This window comes from Pleurodeles waltl, chromosome 12 (genome assembly GCF_031143425.1).
Source record: "Pleurodeles waltl isolate 20211129_DDA chromosome 12, aPleWal1.hap1.20221129, whole genome shotgun sequence".
NCBI lineage: Eukaryota > Metazoa > Chordata > Amphibia > Caudata > Salamandridae > Pleurodeles > Pleurodeles waltl.
This window is the reverse complement of record NC_090451.1, coordinates 123,826,426-123,839,697: the sequence shown is the minus strand read 5'-3', so window position 1 is coordinate 123,839,697 and position 13,272 is coordinate 123,826,426. Positions and strand designations below refer to the sequence as shown.

Genomic DNA, 13,272 nt, shown 5'->3' with positions numbered 1-13,272 from the left:
TATTGTTCCCTCCCACCCCCTCCTTTCAAAGTGCACCAGCCACCACTGCCTGGGGTGGGACAGATTGTTTTCGATTGCAGTATGGCAGATTGTTTTGGATTGCAGTGTGGTAGTTTGTTTTGGATTGGAGTGCAGAAGATTGCAGTGGGGTAGATTGTTTTGAATTGGAGTAGGGGAGATTGTTTTGAAGTGGAGTCGGGCAGATTGGAGTGGGTCAGATTGTTTTGGATCGGAGTAGGACAGATTGTTTTGGAGTGGTGCAGATTGTTTTTTATTAGAGTGGGGCAAATTGGAGTGAGACAGATTTGATAGGGGTGGCTGGAGAGGGTTGGAGTGGGATGAGTTAGAGTGGATTGGATTCGGGTGAGTGATTTGGACTGGAGTGAGGTGGATTAGTGTGGGTGAAGTGGTCTGGATGGGGGTGGATTGTAGTGGGGCAGATTGGAGTGGGGTGGATTGAAGTGTACCGCAGGATTAAGTGTCAAAGCATAATTTCTGAATTTACACATAATAAAGAAACACTGTTGTTTTGCAATATTTTAAACAAGCTAATCGTCATCTTTTGAGAAGAGCGCCCACGAACAAAAACAAAAGAAAACATGCGTGGAACGTGGGAAAAGACGATTTGGCAAAATAAAAGAAAGTTAGATTTAAATTTAAAACTTAACAGTTTTGGTTGACCTGCTGGTCATGTTTTTGCCAGTCACAAGCCTTCTGTTTGCAGGGCACTAGAAGGTAAAAGGAAAAAATAGTACCTTGATCAGGTGGGGAGCAGCGGTCAGGCACTGATTAAGCTGAATCAATCAACGCTTGGTCGCTGCTCTACAGAGAGGAACGGAAATGATGCAAGACATGCCTTGATGAATTAAGAAACTGTAAAGAAGAGTGCCACATAAATAAAAAAATGGTGAGAGACATGCGGGCTCCAAGCACTTTACTGAATACTACAGAGTCTATCAAGCGAGACCCTAAAAAGGTCAGTTAGTTAAAATAAACAAACATTGTTACTTCTAAATATCAATATTCCAAGGACGCCTACATGCTCGTCAAGCAAAAAGTTCCTAGTGCATGGAGGGCCTTATGGTAGTTCTGAAGAGAGGCAAAGGACTTGGTCAGAGGGTGGCCTTGTTGGTGTGGTAGGGAAGCAATACCTCAAACGTTATCACTGGGGTAGGGGAGCTTGCAATTCGGAGTAATGAAAATTATCACAAAGCAATCAAGTAATTCCACATCAAAATAACAAGCGTGCGGGCTGACAACCATGCTCTCAGCATCAACGAGCGCAGAGTGAAGTGAATTTTACCATCCTCTGTGCATTTTTATTGCGAGGCTCATTTACATTTGACTTGGCGCGCAGAACGAGTGAGAACCCGGTCAATAGAAACAAAAATCATCTATTTAAAAAGTTTAGTTTCACGTGGGCCTTTTGTGCTTACTTCTTTCAGAATAGCTTTTGAACCTCTGTCCTGTGTGTGTCTGTGACTGTCACGTGAAAGGCAGTCAGAGCATCCAGGTGGGCCCCATGTCACCAGGGGCACCGCCCACCAGTGCTGGAGTTTTAAACAGCACCCGGTTGCATTTTGGGACTTGTGCCTTTTCAATGTGAGCTCAAAGACCGGGAAGTGTGGAATTCTGTTGGCTAAAAAATATTAACAGCGGAATGTGAATAGGCCACACAAGACATGACGTCACTGGAAAGCTAAACAGTATGTTGGGGAGACTGGGTGCGGCAATAGGGCTGATGTCATGAATACGTGCAACTCCTCGGTTATTTTTGAATGAACTGCTCATTCATTAGATCCCACCCTAAGAAATGAGCCCACCAGTATGAACACTTGTTTCATTAGAAAATGATGGAGTCACATTGCCTATGTAGAGCAGGTTGGTTGGAAGTCATTGCTCGGAGAGTGTTGTCTTTTAAGGTGATTGCACTAGGTCCGAGCAGGTGGGAGAAGACTTGTGCAGTGACTGAGTAAGAGAGATAACCTTCAATTACCACATCACCCTCCCGACATTGTAATCATGTCCTTTAAACGGTTTATCGACTCGACGTTCCACACGAAGTGCCATGACGCACGGTTTCGGTGCTCATGAAGTGCACAGACACACAGAAAACTGAAGGTAGCGTGGCCGAGCGGTCTAAGGCGCTGGATTTAGGCTCCAGTCTCTTTGGAGGCGTGGGTTCGAATCCCACCGCTGCCAGAGATGGATTTTAACAGATCTTAATGACGCATCTCCCTCCTGCCCCTTCAATTTGCATACACAGTGACTCTACCAATAGGTCCCTAATTTTAAAACTCTTTTACAGTCTCCTTCTAAGTAAACTCCTAAACCGTGGACTCCCAAGAAATCGGCTGATGGGCGCTGCTGTTGTTTTCCTTCATTCTGCTTAGATCACCTTCAAATGGAAGGTTTAACAAATAATTTGTTCTCCCCACGCGGTCACCCCGCTCTTCTCTCTGCAAAATAAAATCGAACCTCTGTTAAATAAAGATTTAAAGCAAATTATCTATCTTCCCAAATAAAGTTGGTAAATGTGTTCTTCACAGTTATTTAAAATATCAGGTTTAAAATAAACAAGTGACGTACTCGGCAGGATTCGAACCTGCGCAGAGAACCCCCAATGGATTTCAAAGTCATCACCTTAACCACTCGGCCATAACTACGAGCTCTCATCAGCCCATACCGAAACTTTATATCACAACAGAATTGTGCACAATGGCCGCGCACACCTATATATAACTCCATTTAGAAGGATCTCTAACTCTGTGCAAAGGGCACATTGCTATGTTTCTGTCTAAGCTTTGCTTTAGGTCTGAGGTCTTAAGAACCAAAGCAGGCTCCACGAATACTTGTCTGCACAAAAAAACAAGCATTTGCAATGCGAAAGGACTCACATTTGGGAGAGTTAGAGCTATTGGCGTTGCAAATGACAATGTCTTTTACCTAGGTTTTGGTTTTCCTTGGGAAAATTGTATGTGTCCACGTTGTGTTTTGGGGCACTTCCTGTCGCGGGCGCTAGGCCTACCCACACAAGTGCGGTACCATTTTTATCGGGAGACTGAGGAAACATAGAATAGCAAAACAAGTGTTACTGCCCCTTGTCTTTATCTACATTTTTTCCTTCCAAATATAAGAGTGTGTAAAAAAGAGGCCTATTTGAGAAATGCCCTTTAATTCGCATGCTACTGTGGGCACCCCAGAATTCAGAGATGTGCAAATAACTACTGCTCCTCAACACCTTATCTTGTGCCCATTTTGGAAATAGAAAGGTTTTCTTGATACCTATTTTTCACTCTTTATACTTCGGCAAATTAATTGCTGTATACCCGGTATAGAAAGAAAACCCACTGCAAGGTGCAGCTCATTTATTTTCTCTGGATACCTAGGGTTCTTGATGAACCTACAAGCCCTATATATCCCCGCAACCAGAAGAGTCCAGCAGACGTAACGGTATATTGCTTTCAAAATTCTGACATTGCAGAAAAAAGTTACAGAGTAAAACGTAGAGAAAAATGGCTGTTTTTTTCACCTCAATTTCAATTTTTTTTTTTAGTTCAGTTGTTATTTTCTGTAGGAAACCCTTGTAAGATCTACACAAGTTACCCATTGCTGAATTCAGAATGTTGTCTTCTTTTCACAAATGTTTAGGTTACTGGGATCCAGCATTGGTTTCACACCCATTTCTGTCACTGACTGGAAGGAGGCTAAAAGCACACAAAATCGTAAAAATGGGGTATGTCCCAGTAAAATGCCAAAATTGAGTTGAAAAATTGGGTTTTCTGATTCAAGTCTGCCTGTCCCTGAAAGCTGGGAAGCTGGTGATTTTAGCACTGCAAACCCTTGGTGGATGCCAATTTCAGGGACAAAAACCACAAGCCTTCTTCTCCAGCCCTTTTTTCCATTTATTTTTTAAAAAATACATTTTTACTGTATTTTGGCTAATTTCTTGGTCTCCTTCAGGGGAACCCACAAAGTCTGGGTACCTCTAGAATCCCTAGGATGTTGGAAAAAAAGGACGCAAATTTGTCGTGGGTAGCTTATGTGGACAAAAATGTATGATGGCCTAAGCGCGCCCTGCCCCAAATAGCCAAAAAAATGCCTGGCACCTGAGGGGGAAAAGGCCTGGCAGCGAAGGGGTTAAAATGCACTATTTTATTCCAATTTCTTCACTTAGCTTCAGATGAACTATTGTTCCCTCCCACCCCCTCCTTTCAAAGTGCACCAGCCACCACTGCCTGGGGTGGGACAGATTGTTTTCGATTGCAGTATGGCAGATTGTTTTGGATTGCAGTGTGGTAGTTTGTTTTGGATTGGAGTGCAGAAGATTGCAGTGGGGTAGATTGTTTTGAATTGGAGTAGGGGAGATTGTTTTGAAGTGGAGTCGGGCAGATTGGAGTTGGTCAGATTGTTTTGGATCGGAGTAGGACAGATTGTTTTGGAGTGGTGCAGATTGTTTTTTATTAGAGTGGGGCAAATTGGAGTGAGACAGATTTGATAGGGGTGGCTGGAGAGGGTTGGAGTGGGATGAGTTAGAGTGGATTGGATTCGGGTGAGTGATTTGGACTGGAGTGAGGTGGATTAGTGTGGGTGAAGTGGTCTGGATGGGGGTGGATTGTAGTGGGGCAGATTGGAGTGGGGTGGATTGAAGTGTACCGCAGGATTAAGTGTCAAAGCATAATTTCAGAATTTACACATAATAAAGAAACACTGTTGTTTTGCAATATTTTAAACAAGCTAATCGTCATCTTTTGAGAAGAGCGCCCACGAACAAAAACAAAAGAAAACATGCGTGGAACGTGGGAAAAGACGATTTGGCAAAATAAAAGAAAGTTAGATTTAAATTTAAAACTTAACAGTTTTGGTTGACCTGCTGGTCATGTTTTTGCCAGTCACAAGCCTTCTGTTTGCAGGGCACTAGAAGGTAAAAGGAAAAAATAGTACCTTGATCAGGTGGGGAGCAGCGGTGAGGCACTGATTAAGCTGAATCAATCAACGCTTGGTCGCTGCTCTACAGAGAGGAACGGAAATGATGCAAGACATGCCTTGATGAATTAAGAAACTGTAAAGAAGAGTGCCACATAAATAAAAAAATGGTGAGAGACATGCGGGCTCCAAGCACTTTACTGAATACTACAGAGTCTATCAAGCGAGACCCTAAAAAGGTCAGTTAGTTAAAATAAACAAACATTGTTACTTCTAAATATCAATATTCCAAGGACGCCTACATGCTCGTCAAGCAAAAAGTTCCTAGTGCATGGAGGGCCTTATGGTAGTTCTGAAGAGAGGCAAAGGACTTGGTCAGACGGTGGCCTTGTTGGTGTGGTAGGGAGGCAATACCTCAAACGTTATTACTGGGGTAGGGGAGCTTGCAATTCGGAGTAATGAAAATTATCACAAAGCAATCAAGTAATTCCACATCAAAATAACAAGCGTGCGGGCTGACAACCATGCTCTCAGCATCAACGAGCGCAGAGTGAAGTGAATTTTACCATCCTCTGTGCATTTTTATTGCGAGGCTCATTTACATTTGACTTGGCGCGCAGAACGAGTGAGAACCCGGTCAATAGAAACAAAAATCATCTATTTAAAAAGTTTAGTTTCACGTGGGCCTTTTGTGCTTACTTCTTTCAGAATAGCTTTTGAACCTCTGTCCTGTGTGTGTCTGTGACTGTCACGTGAAAGGCAGTCAGAGCATCCAGGTGGGCCCCATGTCACCAGGGGCACCGCCCACCAGTGCTGGAGTTTTAAACAGCACCCGGTTGCATTTTGGGACTTGTGCCTTTTCAATGTGAGCTCAAAGACCGGGAAGTGTGGAATTCTGTTGGCTAAAAAATATTAACAGCGGAATGTGAATAGGCCACTCAAGACATGACGTCACTGGAAAGCTAAACAGTATGTTGGGGAGACTGGGTGCGGCAATAGGGCTGATGTCATGAATACGTGCAACTCCTCGGTTATTTTTGAATGAACTGTTCATTCATTAGATCCCACCCTAAGAAATGAGCCCACCAGTATGAACACTTGTTTCATTAGAAAATGATGGAGTCACATTGCCTATGTAGAGCAGGTTGGTTGGAAGTCATTGCTCGGAGAGTGTTGTCTTTTAAGGTGATTGCACTAGGTCCGAGCAGGTGGGAGAAGACTTGTGCAGTGACTGAGTAAGAGAGATAACCTTCAATTACCACATCACCCTCCCGACATTGTAATCATGTCCTTTAAACGGTTTATCGACTCGACTTTCCACACTAAGTGCCATGACGCAAGGTTTCGGTGCTCATGAAGTGCACAGTGTTAGAAATGGGGTCTTTGGTTGACAGTCAGGTTACCCCCTGTTCAAGCAAGGACCCTCACTCTAGTTAGGATAAAAGAGAATCACCCTCAGCTAACCCCTGCTTACCCCCTTGGTAGCTTGGCAGAGCAGTAGGCTTAACCTCAGAGTGCTGGGCGTAAAGTATTTGTACCAACACACACAGCAACTTAATGAAAACACTACAAAATGACACAACACCAGTTTAGAAAAATAGGAAATATTTATCTAGACAAAACAAGACCAAAACGACAAAAATCCAACATACACAAGTCAAGTTATGATTTTTTAAAGGTTTAAAATAAAAAGAGTCTTTAGGTAGTTGTAACACCACACTAGCGCTGCTAGCGTGTAAATGTACCTGGTTTGCGTCAAAAATAACCCCGCACGGGCGGTGTGCGTCGAAAGTAACCCTGCACGGCTGTGTGCGTCGAAAACAACTCGGCACGGCGGTGCGCGTTGAAAAAGCCAGCCACACGACGATCCGAAAGTCCCGCGGCGCAGGGTGCGATCTCTCAGCCTCCGTCAGCGATGCTGCGCGTCGTTTCTCCTGCTCCGGGCGTCGGTTTTTCGGTCGCGTTTCCTGCGGCGTCGTTTCTCAGCTGCGGAACCGGCGTCGCGTCGTCTTCTCAGCCGCGATCGGATTCGCGTCGATCTTTTCTCCGCACGGCGCTCGGTGCGTGTATTTTTGTCCTTAGGCTGCCAGCCTCTCCTTTCAGGGTCCCAGGAACTGGAAGGGCACCACAGAGCAGAGTAGGGGTCTCCCCAGAGACTCCAGGTGCTGGCAGGAAGAAGTCTTTGCTATCCCTGAGACTTCAATAACAGGAGGCAAGCTCTACATCAAGCCCTTGGAGATTTCTTCTTCAAGATGGAAGGCACACAAAGTCCAGTCTTTGCCCTCTTACTCTGGCAGAAGCAGCACTGCAGGAAAGCTCCACAAAGCACAGTCACAGGCAGGGCAGCACTTGTTCCTCAGCGATCAGCTCTTCTCCAGGCAGAGGTTCCCCTTGATTCCAGAAGTGTTTCTAAAGTTTGTAAGTTTGGGTGCCCTTCTTATACCCATTTTAGTCTTTGAAGTCACCTTTCTTCAAAGGGGACTCACACCTTCTTGTGAAATCCTGCCTTGCCCAGGCAAGGCCTCAGACACACACCAGGGGGCTGGAGACAGCATTGTCAGAGGCAGGCACAGTCCTTTCAGATGAGAGTGACCACTCCACCCCTCCCTCCTAGCAGAGATGGCTAATCAGGAAATGCAGATTACACCCCAGCTCCCTTTGTGTCACTGTCTGGTGTGAGGTGAAAAACAACCCAACTGTCAAACTGACCCAGACAGGGAATCCACAAACAAGGCAGAGTCACAGAATGGTTTAAGCAAGAAAATGCTCACTTTCTAAAAGTGGCATTTCCAAACGCACAATCTTAAAATCAACTTTACTAAAAGATGTATTTTTAAATTGTGAGTTCAGGGATCCCAAACTCCACATGTCCATCTACTCTCTAGGGGAATCTACACTTTAATCATATTTAAAGGTAGCCCCCATATTATCCTATGAGAGAGAGACAGACCTTGCAACAGTGAAAACGAAATTGGCAGTATTTCACTGTCAGGACATATAAAACACATTACTATATGTCCTACCTTATCCATACACTGCACCCTGCCCTTGGGGCTACCTAGGGCCTACCTTAGGGGTGCCTTACATGTAAGAAAAGGGAAGGTTTAGGCCTGGCAAGTGGGTACACTTGCCAAGTCGAATTTACAGTGTAAGAATACACATACAGACACTGCAGTGGCAGGTCTGAGACATGATTACAGAGCTACTTATGTGGGTGGCACAACCAGTGCTGCAGGCCCACTAGTAGTATTTGATTTACAGGCCCTGGCACCTCTAGTGCACCTTACTAGGGACTTACTAGTAAATCAAATATGCCAATCATGGATAAACCACTTACATACAATTCAAACAGGAGAGCATATGCACTTTAGCACTGGTTAGCAGTGGTAAAGTGCTCAGAGTTGAAAAGCCAACAGCAACATGTCAGAAAAATATAGGAGGCAGGAGGCAAAAAAGTCTGGGGATGACCCTGCAGAAGCAAAAGTCCAACACGACCCCCTACCAGCCTAAAGCCAGGGGAGAACAATCAATACCTTGATGTACTTCCCTGATTGGGGCGATAGAACAGGGACCCAGGCCCACAACAGCAGGGGCATGTTCCAGTTCTACGCCTTCCTGACTCCAGTTGGATCCCTCTGTCCATACTCTCAGGGCCCACTAAGCTAACCCATGGGGAACCCTTCTCCACATCTACAGACACCATCTGTGCAACACCTAACTTTACTTTGCTCACAGATGTATTGCAATGGGCAGATAGTACCACCAGGGCCAACACAGTGGTGTTGCCCACTCCACCCCCGGGGTGTGACTCTCGTCCTCCCCCCCCCAGGGGCAACTCTGTCCACCAGGACAGCAAGCCACAGTGGCCCCAGACAACTGTCAGGGATGAGAGCCCGACCTCAGGCCTCTCTAACCACTGTGACTGTGGAGAGTGGGGGGTGGTAGCCCCAGGTGCCTGGCACCCTTTGACCACTCTCTCTTCCACCAGGTCAGGGATGACAACCTGACCCTGGTCCTCCCCTCTGGGGCTCTGTAACCTCCCTACAGAAGCGGCACCCCCAGAGTCAAAAACTGTCAGGGTGCTTGTAGAAGCAGTCCTGCACAATTCTTCCATCAGTGCAGGGATGTTAACCTGCAACTGATCCTCCAACCTGGGGTCTGTACCTTCAGGTTGGACCAGGGCCAGGGGTGAGGCTTCCCTCCCCCTGCCCTCTCTTCTGGGGTCCTGAACCACCCAACTAGGAGTGGCCCCCCCAGAAGACAACATGGTAGGGGCACTGTTAGCAGTAGCCCCTTCCTCCAGGTCAGGGGGGACACCCCTAACCTGGCCTCCCAATCCAGGGTCTGTACCCACAGACTGGATCACTGCCTGGCAAACCAGGACTTCCTGGGGGGCATACCTACCCCCTACCAGGTCAGAGTTTACCCTCTGAACCTGGTCATCCAACCCAGGGTCACCACCCTGCGATTGAACCACTGCCTGGCACACCAGGACTTCCTTGGGAGCACACTTACCCCCCATCAGGTCAGAGTTTACCCCCTGAACCTGATCATTCAACCCAGAGTCACCACCCTGCGGTTGAACCATTGCCTGGCACACCAGGACTTCCAGGGGGGCACACTTACCCCCCTCAAGGGACACACTGTCCCGAAGGGCCACACAAGAGTCTGGCTGGCGCAGGTCTCCTGACCTCTGCCCATCTGACAGAGTCTGGATTCCCCCCAACCCAGAAATGGTCTCACCAAGGTCATTCATGGGGGGCTCTGCTCTCAGAGCTGACCCCTGACCCTCCAGGTTCTCCACTGGGGTCCGCAACCCCCTCTCAACCCTCTGTCTGGACTTCTGCACCCCCTCACTAGGAGTGGTACTGCCAGACACCAGAACTGGTGGGACGCTGGCTACAGCCGCCCCCCCAAGTTCTCCTGACACTGTGGGGTCTCCCTCAACAGATGGCCCTATGGTACAGGCTAGGCTCCCCTCCTGGTGTTCCCGCAGGGAACCCTCCAGGACCTGGGACCGGATCTCGGGCACCTTGGGCCTCAACCCATCCCCATTCCCTCTCCTCTGAGACTGGACATGGGGTCCCTCACCCATCCCACTACACTGGGACCTACCTGGGACACTACAATCCTTCCCTACCTCACCTGGTTGGGAACTACCTAGACCACTCCTCTCAGGAGCACCCCCAAATGCCTCTTCAGACTCTCTGGTACTCACCCAGAAGTCTGCCTCCATTGTAAGCTCCCTGGGGTCAGAGAACTCACACTCCACCTGGTGTTGGCATAGCTCTGGAAAATAAGGACTAGACATATGCTCTCCAGCAATTACATCACTCAGCCCCTCACATGAATTAACCAAAGTACCCTTCACCCAACCATCCAGTGACTCTGCTTTGACAAAGCACCCCACATCACCCTCCTGAGACTGGTGAGACAGTACCTGACTGTCCCTGACACTCAACCCACACTCTTCTGGGATGTCTTCACACTCCATAACCAGGACTTCTACCTGGGGGGAACCCCTCTCCCTGTCACTCTCACCTAGAGTCAGTAGAGTGTCCCTCCCACCAGTAGGAATATGACTCCCCATGCCAGTTCCCCAATCCACCTCAGAGACCCTGTGCATCACTGGAGCTACCTCATACCCCTGAACCTCCTGGCGTGTGTTAACTCCCTCCTTCAAGTAGGGCACCACCTCTCTGGGCATGTGCACTTCTGCAGCATCACTGGATATACAATTGTTGCTGCCACCATTCCAGCTGGACTCAGCCCTCATGACTTCCAGCTCTTTCAATTTAAGCTCGTAAGCATAAATCATTTTTTTAATCTCTAAGTTCCTCCTCCTTTCTTCCAACTCTTCCCACTTGTCATGCTCCCTTTGCATCCTCAACTTTTCTGCCTCCAACCGGCGAACCCTTTCTGCCTGTCTGTCCTGTAACTCTTCAGGAGTCAGACCCTTGGGTGACACCCTGCCATCCCTCCTGGGGACCCTCCCCCCAGGCGTAACAGGTTCTTCCACTACACCACTGTGTATCCTCTGCACTTCCCCACCCACATTCTCCTCCTCTGTGTGCCCTCCAGCCTTCTTGATTGTCACCCCGGCCCTCTGTGCCTGTTGCAGCTCCCCCTCCCTGGTGGAGCTCTCAGTGGGACAGTCAAGATCTTTAAGGAACTGTTTCAATTGAGCAACTGAGTACTCCTTCAGTTTCTCCATTTCAAACACAGCTCCAGCTGTTGCATCTCCAGATTGAGACATGATGGTCACAAGTGCAAAGTTCCAAAGGCAGAAAATAAGTTCCCAATGAAGTAAAAAGAATCAGTCAAGGGATCAGCAAAATCATGGAAGTAGAATAAAAAGAGTCCTTAAGAGAAAAATCAAAAGATCACCAAACAAGTAGTATGTGGTCACGTCGTGGTCTGAGATCAAAACAGTAGTGTACACTCAATCACTGTATGTCAAGTACAAATACAAGTCCAAATCCCGACCGCTGGTCACCAATGTTAGAAATGGGGTCTTTGGTTGACAGTCAGGTTACCCCCTGTTCAAGCAAGGACCCTCACTCTAGTTAGGATAAAAGAGAATCACCCTCAGCTAACCCCTGCTTACCCCCTTGGTAGCTTGGCAGAGCAGTAGGCTTAACCTCAGAGTGCTGGGCGTAAAGTATTTGTACCAACACACACAGCAACTTAATGAAAACACTACAAAATGACACAACACCAGTTTAGAAAAATAGGAAATATTTATCTAGACAAAACAAGACCAAAACGACAAAAATCCAACATATACAAGTCAAGTTATGATTTTTTAAAGGTTTAAAATAAAAAGAGTCTTTAGGTAGTTGTAACACCACACTAGCGCTGCTAGCGAGTAAATGTACCTGGTTTGCGTCAAAAATAACCCCGCACGGGCGGTGTGCGTCGAAAGTAACCCTGCACGGCTGTGTGCGTCGAAAACAACTCGGCACGGCGGTGCGCGTTGAAAAAGCCAGCCACACGACGATCCGAAAGTCCCGCGGCGCAGGGTGCGATCTCTCAGCCTCCGTCAGCGATGCTGCGCGTCGTTTCTCCTGCTCCGGGCGTCGGTTTTTCGGTCGCGTTTCCTGCGGCGTCGTTTCTCAGCTGCGGAACCGGCGTCGCGTCGTCTTCTCAGCCGCGATCGGATTCGCGTCGATCTTTTCTCCGCACGGCGCTCGGTGCGTGTATTTTTGTCCTTAGGCTGCCAGCCTCTCCTTTCAGGGTCCCAGGAACTGGAAGGGCACCACAGAGCAGAGTAGGGGTCTCCCCAGAGACTCCAGGTGCTGGCAGGAAGAAGTCTTTGCTATCCCTGAGACTTCAATAACAGGAGGCAAGCTCTACATCAAGCCCTTGGAGATTTCTTCTTCAAGATGGAAGGCACACAAAGTCCAGTCTTTGCCCTCTTACTCTGGCAGAAGCAGCACTGCAGGAAAGCTCCACAAAGCACAGTCACAGGCAGGGCAGCACTTGTTCCTCAGCGATCAGCTCTTCTCCAGGCAGAGGTTCCCCTTGATTCCAGAAGTGTTTCTAAAGTTTGTAAGTTTGGGTGCCCTTCTTATACCCATTTTAGTCTTTGAAGTCACCTTTCTTCAAAGGGGACTCACACCTTCTTGTGAAATCCTGCCTTGCCCAGGCAAGGCCTCAGACACACACCAGGGGGCTGGAGACAGCATTGTCAGAGGCAGGCACAGTCCTTTCAGATGAGAGTGACCACTCCACCCCTCCCTCCTAGCAGAGATGGCTAATCAGGAAATGCAGATTACACCCCAGCTCCCTTTGTGTCACTGTCTGGTGTGAGGTGAAAAACAACCCAACTGTCAAACTGACCCAGACAGGGAATCCACAAACAAGGCAGAGTCAGAATGGTTTAAGCAAGAAAATGCTCACTTTCTAAAAGTGGCATTTCCAAACGCACAATCTTAAAATCAACTTTACTAAAAGATGTATTTTTAAATTGTGAGTTCAGGGATCCCAAACTCCACATGTCCATCTACTCTCTAGGGGAATCTACACTTTAATCATATTTAAAGGTAGCCCCCATATTATCCTATGAGAGAGAGACAGACCTTGCAACAGTGAAAACGAAATTGGCAGTATTTCACTGTCAGGACATATAAACCACATTACTATATGTCCTACCTTATCCATACACTGCACCCTGCCCTTGGGGCTACCTAGGGCCTACCTTAGGGGTGCCTTACATGTAAGAAAAGGGAAGGTTTAGGCCTGGCAAGTGGGTACACTTGCCAAGTCGAATTTACAGTGTAAGAATACACATACAGACACTGCAGTGGCAGGTCTGAGACATGATTACAGAGCTACTTATGTGGG

The 13,272-nt window shown here is 47.5% G+C and overlaps 1 non-coding gene across 1 annotated transcript; it reads left to right on the top strand.

Moving 5' to 3' along the window:
* Positions 1-2,120: 2,120 nt before the first annotated feature.
* On the top strand, positions 2,121-2,202 carry TRNAL-UAG (transfer RNA leucine (anticodon UAG)). The gene has a single exon. It is a non-coding gene; the product is annotated as a tRNA-Leu (tRNA).
* The last annotated feature ends 11,070 nt before the right edge of the window (positions 2,203-13,272 follow it).